This window comes from Oryx dammah, unplaced genomic scaffold, assembly GCF_014754425.2.
Source record: "Oryx dammah isolate SB20612 unplaced genomic scaffold, SCBI_Odam_1.1 HiC_scaffold_23, whole genome shotgun sequence".
NCBI lineage: Eukaryota > Metazoa > Chordata > Mammalia > Artiodactyla > Bovidae > Oryx > Oryx dammah.
Genome location: NW_024070207.1, coordinates 109,758,278 through 109,774,325, shown reverse-complemented (window position 1 = coordinate 109,774,325; position 16,048 = coordinate 109,758,278). Strand labels below are relative to the sequence as shown.

The 16,048-nt window shown below is 38.2% G+C and overlaps 1 protein-coding gene and 1 non-coding gene across 2 annotated transcripts in view; both read left to right on the top strand.

The window, feature by feature from the left end:
* The window catches only part of POLA1 (DNA polymerase alpha 1, catalytic subunit), a 295,880-nt gene that overhangs the window by 153,315 nt on the left and 126,517 nt on the right, over nt 1-16,048 (top strand). The gene's annotated exons all lie outside the window — the stretch shown is intronic.
* LOC120882726 lies at nt 910-1,016 on the top strand. Its single transcript, XR_005725579.1, has one exon. It is a non-coding gene; the product is annotated as a U6 spliceosomal RNA (small nuclear RNA).

The window sequence follows — 16,048 nt, the reverse complement described above, 5'->3', positions numbered from 1 at the left end:
TGAATTCTGAGAGGCTGGTGCTATCCAGTGACTTCCTGGATCACAAACAGCAGCACCAGGTCCGCAATCATCCTTGGGGACTCTTGCCCAGAATCCTGCTCCTCACACACACTAAGGCAGCCGTTGATGAATAGCTGGTTGCACGCTATTGTCGTCCCTGATTGTCATCCCTCATGGTAGAACGCTGCCAGGGTCCTGGGCATGAGCCTTCCAAGCCCGGCCAGGCCACGGAGTCAGCAGGGACATGGGTCTGGATCGCCAGTGACAGCCGCCCAGCCATGCACCAGCGCAGCCACTAAAGGGACGCCTGCAGCTTTGGCGGCTTTTGAAATGGTTGGCCTCACCTGAAGGGAAAATTGGAGGTTTTTAAAAATGCTCAAGTAATGCCAAAGGAGTCGTCAAATATCTGAAAACAAGTGGGTTAAAAACAGAAACTGCTTGTGCCCCAACAGTAGAATCCCTTTTTCAGTTTGATTTCTCTAACCTGGAGTCTTTAGGAAAAATTCAACTTCAGGTCTAAACCCCGTCATCAAGAGCTACTGTCTTGTAGTAACATAAGAAACTGAACCAGAACAGATTCCGTTTAACCTTTCAAAAGTGAGATTCTCACACCATTGACCTTCTTGGCTTCAAGGAGCAAAACAGAGCTCTCTGTCTCTGCTGCACACTGAAACGAGAGAGGAGGGCACCTTGGGCAGTGTCTTTCCTAGAAAGTATACATTATGATTCACAGGTGGAAGTCGGTTCTTTGCAGATATGAATTTGCAGATCGTTCTGTCTAGGTTAGTCTTGTGTTCAATGGAATAACTATATTTCTGTTTGAGAGGAACTTAGTTCAGCTGCCTTTCCATGGTACCATAGAAAAAGCCTGGATTCCAAAGAACAATGTTAATAAGAATTAGAGCACCAGTGCTTGCTTCGGCAGCACATATACTAAAATTGGAACGATACAGAGAAGATTAGCATGGCCCCTGTGCAAGGATGACACGCAAATTCGTGAAGCGTTCCATATTTTTTATAAGCAAAGTGAAAAGACAGCCTTCCGAATGGGAGAAAATAATAGCAAATGAAGCAACTGACAAACAACTAATCTCAAAAATATACGAGCAACTCCTGCAGCTCAATTCCAGAAAAATAAACGACCCAATCAAAAAATGGGCCAAAGAACTAAATAGACATTTCTCCAAAGAAGACATACGGATGGCTAACAAACACATGAAAAGATGCTCAACATCACTCATTATTAGAGAAATGCAAATCAAAACTACAATGAGGTACCACTTCACACCAGTCAGAATGTCTGCGATCCAAAAATCTGCAAGCAATAAATGCTGGAGAGGATGTGGAGAGAAGGGAACCCTCCTACACTGTTGGTGGGAATGCAAACTAGTACAGCCACTATGGAGAACAGTGTGGAGATTCCTTAAAAAATTGCAAATAGAACTGCCTTATGACCCAGCAATCCCACTGCTGGGCATACACACGGAGGAAACCAGAATTGAAAGAGACACATGTACCCCAAAGTTCATCGCAGCACTGTTTATAATAGCCAGGACATGGAAACAACCTAGATGTCCATCAGCAGATGAATGGATAAGAAAGCTGTGGTACATATACACAATGGAGTATTACTCAGCCGTTAAAAAGAATACATTTGAATCAGTTCTGATGAGATGGATGAAACTGGAACCGATTATACAGAGTGAAGTAAGCCAGAAAGAAAAACACCAATACAGTATACTAACACATATATATGGAATTTAGAAAGATGGCAATGATGACCCTGTATGCAGGACAGCAAAAAAAGACACAGATGTATATAGCGGACTTTTGGACTCAGAGGGAGAGGGTGAGATGATTTGGGAGAATGGCATTGAAACATGTATAATATCATGTAAGAATCGAATCGCCAGTCTATGTCTGATGCAGGATATGGCATGCTTGGAGCTGGTACGCGGGGATGACCCAGAGAGATGTTGTGGGCAGGGGGGTGGGAGGGGGGTTCATGTTTGGGAACGCATGTACACCCGTGGTGGCTTCATGTCAATGTATGGCAAAACCAATATAGAGTTGTAAAGTAAAATAAAAAATAAATAAATTAAAAAAAAAGAATTAGAGCACCAATATTTTCTAATTGGTGGGTGTTGGTTTGTTTTGGGCTTGGTGTACCTCAGAAGTGGCTTTACCATTTGCTCCTACCAGCAAACGTTGGTCTTAGCTGGATTTGGAGAAGCAGTGTTTAACTTTCTGTCCTGGTTCAAAACTCATTTGACCTGTCATACTTCCTCAAAAATACTTTCAGTTTCTACTGTGCTCCAGCATATGATAACTCTTTCTGTTAGAGTTTTGGGAAGTATGTTATTCAACTTCTTTGCTTAAAGATCCCCAGCCTCATTCAGGTTGCACAGGTGCTCAGGCAGGATCCTTGGCTGTTGGAGAAGCTCTTAGCATTGCTGGGAACTTAGATAATTTGCTAGCTGGGCTCTCAGGAGCCTTGTGTTGCCGGCCTTTCAGTCTCTATCCACCACCAAAGAATGGTTAAGAATTGTGTCAGGAAAAAACCCAAGCTATCCAGAATTTATGTCTATATATACTGTGAAGAAAGCTGAGTGCCAAAGAATTGATGTTTTTGAACTGTGGTATTGGAGAAGACTCTTGAGAGTCCCTTGGACTGTAAGGAGATCCAACCAGTCCATTCTAAAGGAGATCAGTCCTGGGTGTTCTTTAGAAGGACTGATGCTAAAGCTGAAACTCCAGTACTTTGGCCACCTCATGCAAAGAGTTGACTCATTGGAAAAGACTCTGATGCTGGGAGGGATTGGGGGCAAGAGAAGGGGAAACAGAGGAGGATGGCTGGATAGCATCACCAACTCAATGGACATGAGTTTAAGTGAACTCCGGGAGTTGGTGATGGACAGGGAGCCCTGGTGTGCTGCAATTCATGGAGTCGCAAAGAGTCGGACACAACTGAGCGACTGAACTGAACTGAATATATATATATGTCTCTTTCTCTTTATACACACACACACACACACACAAACACACACCAAAGAATTGGAAACCATATGGATGAAGTCACAGGTAATCTTTTGAGGATTATTTTTTTCTACTATAGCATTTCATCTAGTGTCAAGTCCTGCTTTAATTTTTACAGTATAGTAGCTTCTCATGCTGATGAATGTTTACAATGTTATAGCACAGTCGTTTGCAAAACTTTCATTCTGTGAGACCTTGCACATTCTTAAATGACTGAGAGTGGCAAAGAGTTTTTGCTTATGTGGGTTATATGTATTCCTGTTTAATAAATTATAAAATGAAACATACAAAGTATTAACTCATTTATTTGACAGTAAGCATATTATATAACAAAAAGTTTTAATGAAAAATATATTACAAAGCAAAGCAATTTTGTAACAGCAGTGGCATTGTTACAAACTTTTGCAAATCTCTGCTATCTGGCTTCAAAGACACCTAGAGTCTCGTATCTGCCTATGCATCCAAACTACTGTGATATGTTGTAGTGTTGTTTTGGTGGAAGTATATGAAGAAAATTTGGCTTTGCATAGGTATGTAGTTGGAAAAGATGGTATTTTAATAGCCTTTTCCATTAATAGTGGGTGTTCTTTTTTGTCACTACACCAAACCTTGTAGCATGATAGTTTCTTAAAGGTTATTTCAAATATGGACTCTGAAACCGTATCAGTAAGCCTTTTTTACACTTATACATTAATGTCCAGTATCTTAAATAGCATATGGCATATAACATTATATTTTTGTTTTCCAAGTATTTGACAATGAATGTATATATTTTTCAGGGGCTGGTGTTAGTTACATTTTGAAATTTATATACAGTACAATTCACTCTCTGGTGTTCAGTTCTGTGAATGTTGACAAATGCATAAGGGTCAGGTTATGTTACTGTTACCCCAGTCAAGATACAGAACACGTTCGTCACCCAATTCCCTTGTGCTACTTCTTTGAGTTGCACTTTAAAAATAATTTCATTCAAATGACCAGTCTCATATACCACTTTAAAATATATATTTATTTCTTTATTTTTGGTTGTGCTGGGTCTTCCTTGCTGAGGGCTTCTCTCGAGTTGCAGTGAGCAGGGGCTACTCTCTAGTTGTGGTGCACAGATCTGTTGTGGTGGCTTCTTGTTGCAGAACACACCCTCTCTAGGGTGTGCAGGCTTCAGTAGTTGCAGCTCCCAGGCTCTAGAATACAGGGTCGGTAGATGTGATGCACAGGCTTAGTTGCTCTGTGGTGTCTGGAATCTTCTCAGATCAGGGTTCAAACCTGCACTGGCAGCTGGATTCTTTACCACTGAGCCACCAGGGAAGCCCTGTACCACTTTTGCTTACGAAGGGTCATATTTTCAGTCCATGGCATTATCTGGAACCCATCCCCAACCTTTGTACTAAATATACTGCCATTCCCAGAGATATGCAGAATGGAGCTTTGTAATGTATGTGTTTTTTTGCTTAGCTTGGAGAGGATAAGTACTTGAGAGTCAGACACTACTGAGCGGCTTCACTTTCACTTTTCATTTCATGCATTGGAGAAGGAAATGGCAACCCACTCCAGTATTCTTTCCTGGAGAATCCCAGGGACAGGGGAGCCTGTTGGGCTGCTGTCTATGGGGTCGCTTAGAGTCGGACACGACTAAAGCGACTTAGCAGCAGCAGCAGCAGCAGGCTGAGGAGTATTTGTGTATAGAAATGTCATCTTCTCTATCTCTTCTAGGAGACCTCCTGTATAGTGATTTTATGACATCATCTGATCCTGCATATGTCTAGGAATTATGATCTTTACAATATTTTAAACTGGTTCTAAGATCTGCAGTCTTGTCACCACCCTCTCAATCTTGAATGTGACTCAACATAATCTCCTTTTGAGTAGCTTCACCCTTCCATCTGTAGGAAGTTCATAGTTTTGCCCAGGCCTAATACACCATGAAAGGGACCCCAAAATCAACATGGGGCAGGGGAGATGCTGGTCACAGGCTACAAAGTTGCAGTTACATCAGATGAATAAGTCTAGAGCTCTAATGTTCAGTCTGATAGCTATAGTTAATAATACCATATTGAATACTACAAATTTGCTGAGAGTAGATTTCAGATGCTCTCATCACACACACAGAATAACTATGTGAGAAGGTAATGTTAACTAGCTTGACTGTCATAGTCATTTCACTGTGTATATCTATCTAATCATCATGTTGTACACCTTCAATATATAAAATTTTTACTTGAAAAATTAAAATTATAGTAGCATAAATGGGACAATCCCTGGGCTACATTTCCCAGTGTTCCTCACAGGAATCAGGTAATAGACATGGGATTCTGCAGCTTCCTTAGTATTCAGCAATTTGAATGAAAATAGACTGTCCATCTCTTGAAAGGTTTTGGACTTTTTCAAGGTTCCTATGGAAACTTACAAAATTTTTCAAACTGGTTTACTTGGCTCCCTGTCTGTAGGGCTGTCAGGACCTTCCTCCCTAAACACTGTTTTTCCCAGTCTCTCCTACCAAAAGTATTAAATGAGCCTTAAAGAAAGAGACAAGTGATTTGAAACGGAGGGGATTCCATTATGGTAATATATATTATATATTACATAGTACATTTTAATTTTCCAAGCATGTTCACAACCTTTCCTAATGTGTTCCTCACAATATTCTTATGAGGTACACAGAGCCGTACCCTCCATTTGCTCACGTTGGATGTCAAGGTGTTACATATTTCTCATATTGTCACACTGTCTTTCCCTCCATTCTCACTGTTTTAATTCACTTCATGGTCATCTTAGCTTTCTAATTGATCTTCCTGTTTTGGCCTATTCCCTTATCAGTCCATTCTCCAGGCTGTTTCACAGGATTATCTTCCCAAAATAGGGTTAATGATGTTACCTTGCATTTTAAAAAACCTTCTGTGTATTTTCATCTTTTGCAGATTGAAATTCAAATTCCCTAGCATGGCCACTTTCTTCTCCATCCATGCTGTATTTTCAGAGGTTATCTGCCCACTGCCCAGGAGAGCTTAGTATTCCTCAAAGTTGCCACATGCTTTTCTCCCTCCCCGTGTTCACTCCTGCTGTCTCCTCTGCCTGGAACCCCCTGCCTCCACTCATACTGCCCCAGCTTATAAAATTCTTATGCCTTCAGTGGCACAGTCTTTGGAAAGCTTTCTTCCATCAACTCTCCAGGCAGAATATCCTTTCTCCTGTTTGTCCATGACCCCTGAACCCATGTGGGGCAGCGTCTGTCGGCCAGCAGTTCTGTCCTGCACAGATGGCAAATTCCTGTTGAATGCAAGCTGCACTGTTGAGTCCCTTATTTCACTTCATTTCCTTGGAGCAGAGCAGAGCTCCAGGGACATGGCAGACACAGGAGTTGGTTACTAGAGCACGAGAGTGATTTTGCAACCTTCAGAAAGGCTTTGGGTGCCATATTTTGTTTTGTATGGAATAGCCAATTAATTCCTATTTTTTATTGTTAATGACTCCACACTCAGTGGACAGAATTTTCTGGAATGTCAGCTTCAATCTCTCTTAAAATTTAAATTTCAGTCACCATAAGAATCTCAAGAAGGTTGTCTGTGTGTGTGTGTCTTGCAAAGATGTGGTGTTGATCTTTTCTTTTATCTTACAGTACTCTTCCTGACCCCTAAACTATGACCAGGAAACTGGCTTCTTAGTAGCAGGGCTGGTTTTGAAGCTCCTGTTGGCCTAATCTGTCTTAACACTGGGCAGTCATACCTTTTTCCTGTTAACAGGTATAGCTAAATATCCAGACATACAACTTTGAGAAGCCCTTAGGACCATGTGTGTGCTTGTGTATTTCCTGTTTTTGTGTGCTCTTCCTCAGCCCTGGTATGCATATATATATGAGTAATGGGATGCACTTGGCTTTTGCTTTCTGTTGGAGAGTTGTTTTATTTATTGGTCATGTGCTCAGTGTTGTTGATGACCTGTTAGGGAAAATCAGGATGGGTAGGAAAGTGGCTGATAATAGAATGTGAAATGTAAACTTCTGCAGGGGGTCTCAGTAAAGCTCATCAAATCCAAGTTTAACAGATAACTTGCATTTGTGATACAGATGAAATATTTTTGGACAATGGTAATGCATATCTCATTTCCATTCTGAAGTTGGTAGTAAAAGCACCTCTGGAATAAGTGAGAGCAAGAGAATGGACACAAGTTTAGATGACATTTTTTTGTCAGACCATCGCTAGCAGTTGATGGACCAAGTGTACTTTTTTTTTCTACTTTCCTCCTCTTTTTTTAAAGTAAGTAGAGTGCAGTTCAGTTTGCAGCACTTGGACCTTGTGAAAGACAACCAAACAGATAATAAACCAAATAGAAAAAGGGCTCACCCAAGGCACACACTGTCCAACTCTAAGTAGTGTCAGATTCCTGAGGCAGCAGTCCCTCCCCCACCTATTCAAAATCCTCTGGACACCCCTTCATTGTTTCTGTTGAAGCCAAGAGTCAGCAAATAGCTTTTGTGTTAGGCTTTAAAATCAAAGTTGTTTTATCATATTAAACTGCCAGGACCATGTCTTCTTGACACGAGACCCCTGAAATGCCTATTACAATGCCATGGACTCAGCAAACATTTAGCTCTATGTGAAATCAAACACATTAGAAACATGGATTGTAAGAATAACTCATTTTATAAACTAATGCTTTACCAGGTTCTTTGGTGGTCTTTTAGGTGATTTCAGACTATCATCATATAAGTTAATGTCTGATATCCATCAGAACATTTGCTTTATAGAAATGACAGATTGTTAGGAGGAAATGTAGTAGGTTTTGGTAATGTTGAAAAAAAGAACTGGATATGTGTTTAGGAAATTTTGGAAAACCTTTTGTTTGTTAAATTTATAAGTAAAGCACTTAGGATGTCTCATTGTCACCAATATGGAAAACCTGCCTCAAGCCAAAGTTTGTGCTGCATAAGTGTTAATTTAATGTTTTTGAAAGCAGGTTATAAGCTTTTTCAGATATGGAGCTAAATGTTCATCGTAAAGATGATATCAAATGTATAGTTTCATCTTTGTGTATATTTTTACAAAATTAGATATATGATCTAAAAGAAATCTGATAGAAATCTGATAATGCTGGTTATATACACACACACAATTTTTTTTAAGCCAGGAATCACTCGTTTTCTTCTAAAGTAGACAATCAAAATAAGCAGTTTGAAGAGATGGATTTAAGACAGCAAAATTGTTGTATCTTCAGCTGTGTAAAGAAGTACTGTACCTTGGACCAGAAAACGTGTGTTAGCGATGGTTCGGTTAGTGGCTGCAAAAGCAAAATAAATACCATAGTGTAAAATACAGTTCCACATGGCAGCACATTGGCTGGCACCAAACATCAGAATTTAGGGGGCAGTTAGCACTAAGATGTGTTCTGCTTCTTTTCCTGAAAGTATATTAATAATGAAATCTTGGAGTTCCTTTGTTTCTCGTTGATTGCTGGTTAGCAAGAGGTTTGGTCAGGTTTTCTGGTTGACCTTTGTTTCTGCGGTAAGTAAGGGAGAAGTGTTTGTCATAAATCTGTCCCCCAAAAGGTGCCTCATTTCTCCTCTTCAAAACTTCCACTGTCTATACAGTTTTTGAAGAAGAGAGGTGCATAATTGCTTATTTTGGATGTAGAAGGTTGATCAGAACATCACTTTTTATTGTAAAGTTGTAATGTAATGAACTGTGATAATAAACTTACTTGCCCAGGGATATTTTCTCCCTTCTGTTAATCTTTAAAAAGTCTCTATGTTCAGAAAAAAAGGTAACTGTTAAAGACCTCAAATTGCAAAAGCAGTGCCACTTCTTCTGAGAGCTTTGGGGCAATCCTCTGATGTGTAATTGCTTTTACATCAGTCACAAGAGAGACAAGAATGCGCTTTCCTTGAACTTAACAGTTTGGGCAATTTTCTATAATCCAGTAAATACAAATTGTAGCTTGATTATTCATCTACGTCTGTCAAGCAAATTTTAATGGATGAATGAATGAGTCAAATCTATGCATGGAAATATACAAATGTGCAAAATATGGGTCTAATTACCAGGCTGCTGAATTTATACAAGGTCAGGTAAACAAGGCACCAGTGTAATGATTATTAATTGTTAATAATGCCTTTGGGAAAACATTCACATTTTCCTTCTGAATACCTAACAGTTTGCCTTTCTAGTCATTTTAAACTCTGAAAATTTTAGCTGGTCTAAAAACACAAAAACATTTTTGCCCTATTTTTATCCTTTCCTTACAATTGCCTTCTAATTCTTTTAGAATAATGAGTAAAATATAACACATTTTTCAGGACCCTGTTGAAAATCACAGTTTAATATGATGGCGAAAGAATTAAGTTGGGGGGGGATAACACTTCCACAGCAGAATGAAATAGCTGCTATCTTTTGTCTTCATTGAAGGGATGAACATGCCCCGCCATCCTCCACCCTCTTTTCAAACATAATCGACATTCTAAAACACAAAACCAAGGTGGTAATAAAGGAAAGGAAATCAAAGCAGGCTTTTTTCCCCTCTATTTACAGTAGTAAGTCAACATTTGACTCTGTCTTGATATTCTATAAAATGAATGTTGGAAAAAGAATAATATCAATGAGTAGTTTCCCATTGAAATGCCCAAGGGCCGAAATAATTGAGGGAGTACTTGCCGAGGTTTTTCTTAGTTCAGTAACTCTTGATCACTGTGCAGTTTTGTAGCACTGCTATCATTAAGGGCTCTCCATGTCTTGAAGGACACCCCCCTCTCCCAGCTTTAATCCAAAAGTCATAAATTGTAGAACTAACATGTCGTCTGCAGGTCACCCAGGCGAAAACACTGCATCTTGAGAAATCTATCTTTCTGCCACTATGCTTTGAAATCTTTTTGAATATTTTGCATTAATGGTACTGCTGCAGTGTCTTGCTGGGCTGTCTTTTCATCCTCACAAGCTCTACATTCACAAGTTTTCCCCACGGCTAGTCTGAATGTTCTAGGCCTTTCTGCCCTCTTGACACCTGTGTTGAACATCAGATGAGTACAACCACCTCCTTTTGTGCTTTTTTTTTTTAAGTACTTGTAAATATCACTCATATCTCCCTTAAGTTTCTTTAAGCTCTGTAATTGATGACTCAATCTCATTTCTTCAGCATTTTCAGCAGTCGTTTTTGTTTTGCAAGACTGCTGTTGTCTAATCACGGGTACCCTTTGTTGGTTAGATCATACTGTCTAGTAGCCAAAGGGATTTGGACTGATTTTTGACCTTAACTCTATAGGTAGCATCCTATCCTCTTTTATAGTCTCCTCTAGAATATAACAGGCACAATTTATACACACTCACGGATGCTGGGGTGGCTTAATTAAATCTCTGTAGAATCACGATCAACTCTGTATTCTGGCATTTGAGACATTTTATAATCCAGCCTCCTCCTCCACAGACCCTCCTATCCAGTGACACCCTTAAATCCTTATTCCTCCAGACAGGCCTTGTTTTCTCACAACTGCCTGAATTGTTCTTGCCCACTCGCCATCTCTTTCTGTTTTACTTCTTCTCAACCTTCATGACCCAAACCCATCTCAGTTCCAGGAAGCATTCTGTCAGATTACAACTGTGGAAGGTTTTTTCTCCTCTTAAGTTCCTAAAGAACTTGGAGTATATAACTTTTCGACTATAATTTCTTTTATACAGTCTATTGTATTTACATTGTTTCACTTGGCAATAATTTTGTTTCCTATAAGCTTTTAGACTTCTAGAGAGTGGGAGAAAGAAAACTAGTATTTTGAGGTGGTGGTTTTTAGTATTTTTTTTCTTGGCCACACTGCGGCAGGATCTTAGTTCCCTGTCCAGGGATCCAGCCTGAGCCCAGGGCAGTGAAAGCATGAAGTCTTACCACTGAACTGCCAGGGAATTCCCAAGATTATTATTTTTTGAGCTCTCTAACACTTTGTAAGCATTTTTTATTTTTTACCTAGGTGGTATCATTTAATTCTGCTAGCAAACCTGTGAAGGGAAATGATTTTTTTTCCTATTTTTACACGTAAGGAAGCTGAACTGTGTAGTCAGACATTCAGCCAGTGTTATGAGGATAATACACTGTAGAGCTGAGATTTAAACTTGAACCTCTGATTCAAAGTCCACATAGTCTTTGCAAAAAAACCTTTTTCGAGTTAAGAGTGACAATTTGCATCCTGCTCTCTCAAGTTACTAGAAAATTCAAAGAACAAAATAGGTGTTCAGTAAAAGATTGAATTTTTCACTATGGAGGTCTTACTGCTTCAGCTACTAATGGTCATGTGAATTGGCAGTAAAATAGCCAAAGCCTTAGCAAGGGCCCTCTTTACCCTGAGAAATGGCTGATACATGAAAGGTTTGGCAGTTGTACTGTGTAAGACTATTTACTTGAGACAGATTCTTTTTCTGTTTGTCTGTTTTTAAGCTTTCCTCTTGTTGATCCCAACATTCATTGGTATTGTTAAATGTCATGCTTCTTATTTACTATTTGCATTTCATTTTAAGAAAGTAAATCTCATTGTAGTAGCATGAATAATTTATGCTTCTGTCAAGTAATTATTAAAACACTAGAGGTTGAAAAATATGCACATTCTAAAGGTTGTATAAAAACTGAGGACTGTTTTGCCTCACTCTGAGTGTTTATTCCAGTAGTAAACCTGGGTGCTTACTAAAAAGCCATGGTCTTATTGGCTTTAATTTAGGGCTCTGTGCCAAGTTGTAATTATGGTTATAGGTAAGGAATATTTGGTATTTTATCTTTCATAATAGAAAATAGGTCTTCATAACTTTGGGGGAGCTGGTTATATTTTTATATAAAGCAGGGAATTTCTCTGAGGTATGTTTATTTTTGAAGAGTTAGTAGTTATAAAAATTAGGAAGATTGTCCAACTGCAGAATAAAAAATTTTGATTTGATGGACGCAGAAAATGTGACTGACCTTTGGGGTGACTAAAATATGATCTGTTTCAAGTATCTGAGGTTTCTTCTTATCAACTTCTGTGCATATTGATAAATTCAGTTTATTTTGCAAACAGTTACTAATGCCATAATGCATTTTCCCATATCTTCCATCTGAATTTTTTACTATTACTATTGATTGAGGATTCAATTGAGAAATGTGTTTAGAACCCTGCTTTCTGTGGTAATCACAGAAGTCAGTGGGAAGACAAGAAAATTGTATTGAAAGAAATTGTGCGCGTGTGTGTTTTGTGTTTCAGCATAGATTATCTCTGCCAAAATAATAGCTGTCATTTTGTTCTTGTTATATTAGTGGCCTGTTATATTAGTAGCTTACCACTACTCCTTTTGCCTTAGTTTTGCTCCTGACCACTGGCTATTGCCCTCAGCAAGAGGACCTTTTTAATTGAATGTCCAAATTTGAATGATTCTTGTCCTAATACCATCATACTTTTGATCTTTTTCAAATTTAGAGAGCCCTAAGTTGTGACCTCTCACCTCAACACAAGAGTCTTTTTACATTCAGGGACTTTGAAACTTCACTTCTGTTTAGAATTTCATATCATGCCCATCATGGGGGGAAGAGATGGAAAATGTATACGCTGAGCCTATAGGACTTCCTGCAGTGCTTATTAATCCTTTATGGATCATTTGAAATGTTTCTAGTTTATTTAAGCTTTGCTGCTTGTATCAGATTGTTCCTATGAAAAAAGAAAAAGTGATCATGCTTTGAATTTTTAAAAATGTTCTCACTTTCAAGCAAAAGCACTTTTATGCTCCATTAAAGTTGAATTTGCCAAACTCTTACATCGCATTAACACAAGCTTTACTGGATAGATAAACGTGTTGTTCAAAGACTGACTTGAACTTTACCAAACTACATATTAAGATTTTTATCTTTATACTTATTTCTTAAATTATTTTAAAAGAGACTAGTAAAATAGACTAGATTTGCCCAAATGTACTGCTTTAATGACAACATTTTTCCATTTGATTTAAAATATTAATATAAATTATAAGCTAATTGTTTGAATATGAAGCTAAAATAAAATATTTTGAGCTCTTAAATTTTATACTTGTTTTACATATTGTTAATATCTCAATAAATTGTTTTGATTTTGTTTCTGGAAATTTGTATAAGTGATTTAATTTCACATTGCTAATTTTTATTCAAGTCTGTCATATTAATTTTGGTTTTGTTTTTTAAATTTTAGTAAGTTTGCTAATAAAATGATTCATTTCCCCCCTTTCCAATTAATGGATTTTTTAAAATATGCATAGGACATCTTCCAGTCTTCTGTGAATTATAGTGTTATACTCTGTTTTTATTTATTTCATGAAGTTTTTAGCTTGGAAATAATCTTCAAATGGGTATCCTTTTGACCTCAAATTACTTAGAAAATTCTAGTCTCATTAATACCATGGCTTCCTGGCTACCAAAACCTATTATAAGAACTTGGTTTTTTCTTTGTGTTTCCTTGGCCTTGAGGTTTTAATTTAGTGTATTTGTTCTTCAGAGAAAGAACGTAAGCTAGTTTTCTACTTGAAATGACTTTCTGTATTTTTTAAATACATGAAACCTTTGCAAAGTATGAGATCTTATTTTATCCAAAAAAATACATGCATGCTTTTTTTAAAAGAACTAATTTACATTAACAAGTATAGTGACCTTGAAAAAATATATTTTAATGGCAATAAATGGTAATAAAATTTAATATCAAGCTAAATCTTTTTCAGCTCTGATAGAATCCACTTTTTTAGCTGTTGAGTCACTTGGGTTCTTAATAAGAAGGAAAATGAATTTTCAGTAAATTACTTTTTTAAGGCAAAAAACAAACTGTAGACACAGAGGGAAAGGAGAACCTTTTATATGCCTTGTGGAAGAAAATACTCGAACTGTTAGATGAAATATTTAGCAAGTTATTTTAATGTTATAGCTCACCATTTCTGAGAGATCGATGGTACCTTGTTAGTAAGAAACTGTATTAACTTTGACTTCTAATGTAAAAATCTGCACTGAATTCATTTTCCCTAATTCACTTTATTCCTGTCTCCTGGTGTTCCATGACCTTTCAGAAATGTGTAGTTTATATTTTGTGCTCTACAAAAGCTGCCCCTTAGGTTGTATTGAATAACACAGAGTTGAATTATAGACATAATGGCAGTTCTCTGTGGCATTTCCAGTTTAAGCTTACTTACAGTCTGTTAAATTCATAAGTGAAGTGTTTTTTAATGTTGTCCATGTTAGGGAAAAGGTTAAATAATGCTCGGTTTCTCTTCGGGAGCAAATGGGGAGAGTCATTTTTGTTGTTCAGCGGAAGACTGTGTTCTCATATTTTCATTCCTCAGTCAGCATAGATGATGCTCCGGATTGTTTTGAAGCTTTCAGACAGGGGTTACATATTTCTCTTATATTTCATAAACTGCTCATTGTACAATGGAACTGAAAATCATCTGGGGATAAACAATTTAAGATGTGGCATTACTTCACACAGTTGTATACTTTGAGAAACCTTTAAAGGAGGTGAGAGTCACAGTGACTTGGAATTGTCTGAAAACTGATTTATCTTTCATCAACCAAGAAACCTTACCTTTTGGTTATCTATTTGGATTTAATTAGTGTAATCATGGCTGAGTTGTCTGTTATCAAAGAGACAGAGAAGATGCACTGTTTTCCACTTCCCAAATAAAATGGCTCCTTGAATAATCCATCATAGGGCAATGACTTCTCAGCATTCTGATGAAATATTTTACATATGCCTTCAAGAATAAAAGCTTACAATACTGTGCTGTGTATTGTCAGGAAAGAAGAACTGAGTGCATGTACATGGGAATTGCACTTGTTCACAAGTCCACAGTTTTCAGGCAGTTTTAAGACATTGGTCCCACATGATGCTTACAAAGTCATCCCCAAGGAAGAGGCAAGGCAGATGTTACTTTCTGTATCTAAGCAAGCAGAGCACACCCAACAGCTCCCCAGGTGAAAGGGGCCTGTAGTGAGATAAGGGGAGAGTTTTGAGTTGGCTTCTCCTGTTTTGTCACAGAACCTCCTGCAAAGGAATGGCTTGTGGATTCTCACCAGCTGTCTAGCCTGAGGGAAGCTAGAGTGTTCAGCTATCCAAATTGATATCATATAGTTTAATTGCATTGGTTTAAAATTGAAAGAACATTTCTTCAGCTCCTGCAGCATGTGACATGTTACTTCAGGCCACAGGGATTCAGAGCTGAATGATAAGATCCCAGCTCTTGGGGCCTGAGGGACTTGTCTGCCCTTCTATATCTTTTTCTTCTTCCTCTTCCCTTCTTTCCTCCATCCTCAAAATAGCCTTAATTTTTTATGTTCCTACATTTGGGCCTCCAGTGCTGTTACAGCCATGATCACTCTCTTACACTCCAGGTCTCCCAGATGAAAATATCCATTTCCCCAGAAATACAATTGAAATATTTTACATACAGGTCCAGCATGTGGTTTGTCCTTAATAAGTGTTTGTTTTCATTGTTTGATATTAAATTTAATTCATACAAATGTGTGAAAAGTTCAACTCTCTTGAGGCAGGGGTGGTGTTTTCTCTTTAAAAGTTCACTTCAAATACTGTTTGGTCATGATATTTCTGGTGTAGGCAGCCAGGATGGAAGCTGGGCTGGATAAAGGCCAAATCCTTTCTGCTTAGGGAATCAGTTTGCCAGACATGTGAATAGCTGTATCCCAACTCCAGGTACCTGTACCCACATCCTTCTGTGATCTTTGATTCTCTTGTGATGCAGTAAATGTAGCAGTGGAGTGGAGAGTCTTCCTCGTTTCAAATTGGCATGGAAAATACCTCAGGTATTTGACTACTTTGAAACTGGAGGCTTTAGCGTGTTTGGTAACTGTGTGCCAGGTTTGTGTCCAGTTAGTGAAGTATCTCAGGCCTTCTGTCCTCCACAAAATTTTTAAAAACCCAATCTGTTGCAAAAGGCTTTCCTTAATGACTCTTCGGGGTCCCACATGTGGAAATGTCAGTCTCTCTGCTGGCTTCTAATATACAGGGCCTTCTGAGCGTGTTCCCAGGGAAGGAGAGTTGATTAGGTAG